Consider the following 8,017-nt stretch of genomic DNA (forward strand, 5'->3'; position numbering starts at 1 on the left):
ATCTCCAGTTAACCACAAAAAGCTGAAAGTAGAGCTGTGGCTCAAGTAGTAGAGTGCTAGCCTTGAGCACAAGCCCCACTTCTAGAAAAAAAAAAGATTAAAAAGCAGAACAAAATACTAGAAGCAAGTTCTTAGGAGAAGGAGAGAGACAAAGCTCATTGCTCTCTCTTCTCTCTAAGTCTCTCTCTCTCTCTCTCTCTCTCTCTCTCTCTCTCTCTCTCTTTCTTTTTGACACTTAGTTCTATGCATTTTGCCTATGGGTATAAGAGCTGCATATGCTGACTGCTAAGACAAAATGTCCTGCACCCTATGCAATAGAAGTCTGAACTCTCACAGTCCTGTGGGTCCACTGGTGCAGAAATGTGGCTTCAGTAGGCTGTTCCGGTGTGTCATCCGATCTGGTCTGCTGTTTCATATAAGATAAAGTGGTTAGATCCTGAGGTTGAAAGAATGGCTTTGTTAGTAAAGTGCGAGACAATTCGTGAAAGAGACAATGCGTGAAAGCATCAGGTAGAGTTTGAGTTCAAGTCTTGGATCCAAAAAAATAAAAAATAAAAATGGTAGATCATATGGGCATGGGTGAGACTCATTGCCTCTGTTCTTTTGCTATGAAATGTGCCTCTTGTTGAGAATACATGTTGGGAATTGGTGACTGTCAAAATTTTGAATCCAAGGGCTTGAGCTAATAGCCTAGTATTTGCTGGAAGACATTGGGGAAAAAAAGAATGCCTATGGGCCAAATGACAACCAATGACTCAGAGAAGGTGCCTTCCTCCCAGCCACCCTGACAGGAGCTTCAGCTCCACAGTGGTGAAGCTATTGCCCAAGGCAGAGAGGACATGGGAAAGAAATACACCAGTCCCCTCTGTTGCCCTTTGACCTCTAGTCCATGCATCCCTGACTCCAAAGAGAATCAGAGGGCAAAAGCCTGAAGTGATGCTTTCAGAAGGTCAGACTCCAGGGCCCAGAGAGGGCAGAGAAAAGCAGTCAGTGGAAGTGAATAGCTACAAAAAAACAGAAGGGTCTTTACTACCCGAGATCAATACCTGTGGATTGCTTTGTGTATCTCCTAGGGGCGTGGACACAACCGAGAGTGACATACCAGTCTACAAGAAACGAATCACGTTTTAGAAGTAAAATCTACAAACTTAGATTGGAGAGCTCTGAAGCCCGGCAATGACAGAGCCCTGTGCTGAGCCCTGTTCCCCTGCTGCTTACGGTATGAACTCTTGCTGCCCTGCATGAGTGGGTGGCTCCTACAGTGTGGTGGCAGTTCCAGTGTGCTGTTGGCTCTATGCAGGTGTCACATAGTGAGGAAAGGCCCAGTTGGCAAGGAGTAAGCCTTCCAGCTCAAGCCAGCAAGGCATTGAAGCATCCTGCTAAGTTGCAGATTGAATTCGGAACCAGCTTCCACAGCCCATCAGAGGCCTGTGCCCTGCCCACCTGACATTCTGCCTATAGCCTCCTGGGGGTACTGCCAGCCAGAACCACACAGCTCAATCATAGCCAAATTCTTGCCCCACATACATTGCAAATTCCTAATGGGCTTGTAGCTTCAAACCATGAAGTTTTAGGCAATTTCTTAGGCAGAACTAGATATGAAATAGCCCTTATGATGTTAACACAAGCTCAGCTGACTAATGTCTTTTTCAAAGTTTCAGAGTTTCCAACCTGGACCTTGAAGGATGAGTAAGAGTTCACTTAAAAGGAATGCAAAGGATGAAGCATGGGCCGCAGAGGCTGCAATTCAGCATTTGGGCTTCTTTCAGTAGTCAGCTTCAGCTGGGAGAGGAAGAAACCAAGGGGGAGGATAGGACAGGCTGTGGACAGGGGGTGGGAGGACACTGCAGGATATTGTTTCTGCAGTGTAGGTTCCTGAGACACTGTGCTCTAGGCAACATGAAGTGGCTGACAAGTCACCCTGATGGACCAATGAAGTTGCAAGAATACAATTATTATTATTGCTACTACTAATAGAAGAAAAAGAAGAAGAAGAAAAAGAAAAAGAGGAAGAAGAAGAAGAAGGAGGAGGAGGAGGAGGAGGAGGAGGAGGAGGAGGAGGAGGAAGGTGGTACAGGTATAAGACCATGGAGATGGAACTTGTAGGCAGTTGAGTGTTGAGACAGTGAGCTTGGGCAGCGAGGAGGAGATGGGTGAAAGAGATGGAGGAAGGTAGAGGTTCAAGATAGGAAAAAAAATTAAGATGTGGCTCAAGTCAGCAAGGACAAAGGCTAGAGTTCAAACTTTAGGAGAGATGGAGAGGGGAAGAAAGGGATGAAAGGAAGAAAAGATGGGAGGAAGGAAAGAAGAAAGGAAGTGAGGAAAGCAGGAAGGAAAAGAAGGAAGGAAGGAAGGAAGGAAGGAAGGAAGGAAGGAAGGAAGGAAGGAAAAATAAAAGATTGTCAAGAATGACTATAGGTTCAGTACAGAGGAGGGAGAGGTGGATAGACAGAAGTGGAGGGGAATCCTGGCACAAATGATTGATTTATTAATTTATTGCCATTTTATTTTATTTTCAAAACACCCTTGCACAAATGACTTATTTATTAATTTGTTGCCACTTTATTTTCAAAACACAGGACAAGACCTGGAATTAACAAAAGAGTTTATAAGGAAAACATTTTAGAGTGGGTCTTTCCTTTTTCTGCTGCATCTTTTCTGTCCAGAGAGACATCTAAGCTCTGTTCTCCAGGAGTGTGCAGATGGAGAAGACTTTGCTTAGGATGCTGAGAACACCGTGGACTGTTTGAGGCAGGAGGAGGAGGGGGAGGAAGCACTTAGGGGCCACAGCTTGGATTGGACTGAGACGTCACACCCTGCTCTCAGGCAGCTGGGGGGAGTGACAAAGCATCCCTGCAGGCTGGGGATGGTTGTTCAAACACATGGCTTCCCCAGGCCTGACAACCCAGAAGGGAGCGGGCAGAAGCTGCCCCTGGCTCCTTCAGCAGCTGAGAGAGCCGTGTAGACCAGTAAAACACTCTTTTCCCGGTACTTCAGGGTCCTCTTCATTTACAAACTTTTTCAACCATCTCCAGAGCAGCCAGAGGTAGCTCTGGCTCAGGTCAATGCAGGTGCTTGCTCAGTCATCACCTTCCTCAGGGCTCAGATGTTTCCTTTGTTTCTAAAGGTTACAGGCAGGAAAATTTCCTTCTCTGTGTTGAAACGAATAGGGAGGCATACAGAAGTCCAGGCAAAGCTTTAAAACTCAAGAGCTCAGATTTGTTCTAGGGTGTGTGTGTGTGTGTGTGTGTGTGTGTGTGTGTGTGTGTGTGTGTGTGTTGTATAAAGAAATCAGAGTGTACTGTGATCCTTGAAGGTTAATCTTGTGTTAAAAATAGCAGGTGTGGCTCTGCATTGGTTTTGTGTATTTGCTATGTGTCCTCTGCTAAAATGAAAAGTCCGAGAGAACAAGGCTATTCTGTCTTGTTCCACATCTCCAGAACCTGAAACAGAAGTGGATTCATTAAGGTTTGTTGACTGAGTCGGTGATGATAGGAGGATGGCAGCAGAGGGGGACTCTCAGAAGAGTGGCTTTGGCAGTGGAGTTCCAGCCCAGCCCACATGGACTGACTGATGCAAATAGTGTTTATTTACAAGCTGTCTGCACCAGCGGCTGTTCTTTGGAAAGATGATGAAGATTGTTTCTCTCTCCAATACTCTTGGGCCTCATGATCTGAGGTCCCCGAACTTGTGCTAGCCTACTACCTCCTTCGTTCCTTTGCAAATTCAATTAGGCAGTGCTGACTGAGAACAAATCTGTGCTGGAAGCTATGTATCTGTGTTCTTAGGAGATGAGACCAGTGGTCTCCCAAACCTTTGTGATCAACTGGTAAAAACAGTTTGTTAAGGAGAAGGATATTCTGAGAGCTAAAGGACCTATTCAAATTACTTTGTGCAATGCGAGCCACTCCCAAATTGGGACTCACTTGTATTTCCTTATACTGAGGATAGATTGTTTCTCAATTCCATCAGATACTCTCAGAAAATAGGCCTGGGTCCAACCATTACAGTAATTTTTGTCAACCTTAGGGTCTGATTCTGCTGCTTTGGTGGTTGCTGCTTTATTGGTTTGTGTGTATATTTCCTGTGAGATTGTTTCCTTGTGAGGTTCATAATCTTGGATTGTGGGCCGATGTGTAATGGGGTTTGATGGCAGCTTGAATGAAGAGTATGGTTTTAAAAAAAGGGTTTTGCAAGGATAGTAGCAATTGTGAATACAAAAGGATAAAGAAAGAATAAAATGGACTAAGCATGGTGATACACACCTATAATCTTAGCACTTGGGAGGAGGAAGTAGGAGGATCACATCAGGCCTCCCTGGGCTACATAGAAAGACCTTGTCTAGGGCGGAGTGCATAGCCTAGTGGCAGGGTGCTTGTATGCACAAAGCCCTGGGTTCAATTTCTCAGTACCACATACACAGAAGAAGCCGGAAATGGGGCTGTGTCTCAAGTGGCAGAGCATTAGCCTTGAGCAAAAAGTGTCCAAGAATAGTGTCCAGGCCCTGAGTTCTAGTCCCAAGACTGGCAAAAAAGAAAAACAAAGAAAGACCCTATCTAAGAACAACAATAAAACAACAAAGGATAATGTAGAGATGTCCGTGCTGATGGAATATGCTGTATGATTGTGGTATTATAGTTTTGCAAAGTATCACCAACTTAAGAAAATTGTATTAAAAAAAACACCCAGCAATTCCTCTGTATTAGTTCTTATAGCTGTGTGTGAATATACATTATTTTGAAATACAAAATTTAGTTTTAAAATTATATGTAACAGGGCAGGAGTTTGGCCTAGTGGTAGAGTGCTTGCCTAGCATGCACGAAGACCCGGGTTCGATTCCTCAGTACCACATACGTAGCAAAAAAAAGCCAGAAGTGGTTCTGAGGCTCAAGTGGTAGAGCTCTAGCCTTGAGAAAATCCAAGGACAGTGCTCAGGCCCTGAGCCCAAGCCCAGGAACTGGCAAAAAAAAATTATATGTAATAGTAAACCTAGGCACATTATAGAGCTCCAAAAAAAGTGAATGGATTGAACACCAATCAAAACATAGAGATTGTCAGACTGGTGTGAGAATAAAACATCTAAACCTCTATGATATCCATCTTCTGGAAATAGACAAACAAGGTGTATTTAATCTATACTGCAGGTTTCTCTAGCCACAAGAATAAAAACTAATAACACAAAACATTACACTGATTGAAAGATTCCAAACGTAAAATTTTGTGATTCCATTCATATGACATTTCTAAAATATGACATTTTTTTAGAGACAGAGGATCAATGAATTTCGGGAGCTGGAGATCAGAAGTATTGATATCAAGTAGGCTTTTTGACTTTAATGGGACTTCAAAAGGACTTTTTGGGAGAGATGGGAATGTTCTAAAAGTGGCTGATGGTCAAAGAATTATGCACATTTACTAAGAAATAATGAAACTACACACAGTGGTTGAAATTTTTGGCAGTTATACATCAATAAAACTTAACTAATTAAGTTAAATTTAAACTAATGCTTATGTCTCTTACAAAATCCACTTGTGAAATTAAGCCAAATCTACAGATTAAATTAAGTCAAACTTACCAAACTAATAAAATTCAAGTGAGCATTTCCAATATATAATATAGAAAATTAAAGATAATATCTAAGGGGGAAAAAAGGGTTTTTCACTCGCTTCTGTCATTTTTGTTACTTTTCTCATGTTGAATTGTTTGGTGAAAATCTCCCCTCACATTCACAGGTAGTAGAAATTTGAGTTCCAAGTCCCAATACCTGTGGGTAGAACTCTTTATTTTACAATTGGTTATTGGCTACTAATTCTCTGAGGGGAATCATTTTACTACTTGGCGATGGTTACAGGTGAGCAGAAATTTTCTAAAGCCACTTAGTAATAATGGCTTTATGTCAGGGTCTGAAGTTAAGGCCTTGCTCTGGTCCTTGAGTGAGCAATAAAACCCCCCAACTGCTATGAAGAACCTGAAAGGACAGTCAGACACCAAACACTATCATAAGTGCTTCCTGCTCATTCACATTCCATCTTCTGGCCCCAAGCACCTCCTGTCTTTGCCTTTTCCTGTTGCTGCTGGAGTTATGCATTTCACAGCCATTATTTTACCCATCGTGCTTCAGTGTTGTGCAGTACTATGTTGCAGAGTTAGATGTCCATGTTTCATATAGATTATTCTCTTTTCACAATTCAAGGTAACTACAGACATACTGTCCCACTTTTTTTTTCAAACCTCACACGCTCAGCTTACATACTCAGTCCTCCATCTTTCAGATATGACTTCTAACTTGTGAACCCTCCCCGGAGGACGACTGTCTTTCCTAGACTCTTGGCATATGAAATGCTAGCAAATATTTATCTAATAAGGGATGACTGCATGAAATAGCTTGTGAACTCTCCATGCTGCGGCTCAGTTAATCTAGTATATGGAAGAAATAGCACCTATATCCAAGATTAAATAAGATAAAGCATATCCATTACATAGCAAGGGCCTAGACCCAAGTATATTCTCAGTGAATGGTTGTATTACTGTATGTACAGTGAGGAATATGAATTCCTCATACTTTCCACATGACCAGGAAAACTCCATATAATGCTCAGGTCTCACTGAAGATTGTGTTGAGAAATTTGGCTATTGGGAATTAACGGCAGCTCAGAAATCTTCCTACAACCTTCTTGTATGGCCAGCATATATTGTCCTGCTTAATTTGTGAGAAAGCCCTGCAAAGCCAATCCTTACTGTAGGCTCCTTGTTCTTTTCCCAGTTTTCTTTTCTTTCATCAGAATTCTGATTTTTACCTTTTCGGGTAGCAATCCTGAGAAGGGGGGCATGATTGTTCTGCTTCTTCTGAGTTATTTAAGTCCAGGTGGTTGATTCTATTAGTTACAACTCCAGATGACGATACTTATATAAATACAAAGGAAATCTCTCAAGAATATTCGTAGAAATTTGTAATGACCTGAGAATCCCTCCCTGTATCTTTGTCCTTGCAGTAGTCTGATTTTTCCAAATGGATACTCTGTTTACCTTTGTCAACATTTATTAGTGGAGCACTGTATGCAACTATTCATTTAATAAGATGCTAAATCATCAGCACAGTTTATAGCCTGTCTTTTATCCAAAGACCTCAAAGAAATTTTGTCCACACTGTGTCATAATTAATCATCCAGCTCATCCAAAGAGGCAACTGGTGATTGTTTCAGAGAGAGAAACTGAGGTTCCAACATGGTTTATGTGATTTTTAAGGGTCATGAGCAGGGTCAGGGAAAAAAGAGCTGGGCATTGAGCCCAAATTCCTGTCTGTCAAGTCCCAAACTAAGCCTCCCCCTTGAAGCAACCTAAACATTCCCTTTCAGTAGAAAGCAGCATTCGACCTTCATCTATTAAACAGAGATGAACTCTGAGCTATTCTCCAATGACACAGGGAAACTAAAATTTGTTTTTGAAGTTACTTCAAGCCATAAAATGCTTGATTCACTGTAGCAAACACTAACATTGAAATAAGCTGATAGCTTTGTAGTCATAATAATAGCTTGGATTTAACTGGTGCTTGTGCTGTAAAAAGCAGTGCAGTTCACAGACTTCTGAAGACCTGTACATCCTTTATGGTCTCTTCTGCCTGTCCCTCAGCTTCTTGCCTTCCTTCCCCCATCGCCCAATAATTCCTTCTTATGCTTAAGGAACTCTTGGGATAAAAGAAAATATTTGCTTTGGATGAATAGGAAGAAAGACTTCCAGCACCCTCGAAACCAGCTGTGGAATGCCATCCTCCAAACTCAACCTTTTATCTGCTTGATCTATTTAATCTTGCATCCAGGTTACTATGGTTAGGATATGGGTTGAATTTGTCTTCGCTAGATTCACATGTTAGAAGCCGATTCCCTAGTGGTGGAAGGAAGTAGGGGGGACCTTTAATGGAGGGCAGTAAAGTGATTATAATTCATCAAACATGCAAGTGCTACTTTAAGTTCCCTAGTCTCATTTCATTCAGACTGGAGCCTTCGAACCAGTTCCAGC

The sequence above is a fragment of the Megascapheus bottae genome, chromosome 16, assembly GCF_031878675.1.
Source record: "Megascapheus bottae isolate mThoBot1 chromosome 16, mThoBot2.hap1, whole genome shotgun sequence".
Lineage (NCBI taxonomy): Eukaryota > Metazoa > Chordata > Mammalia > Rodentia > Geomyidae > Megascapheus > Megascapheus bottae.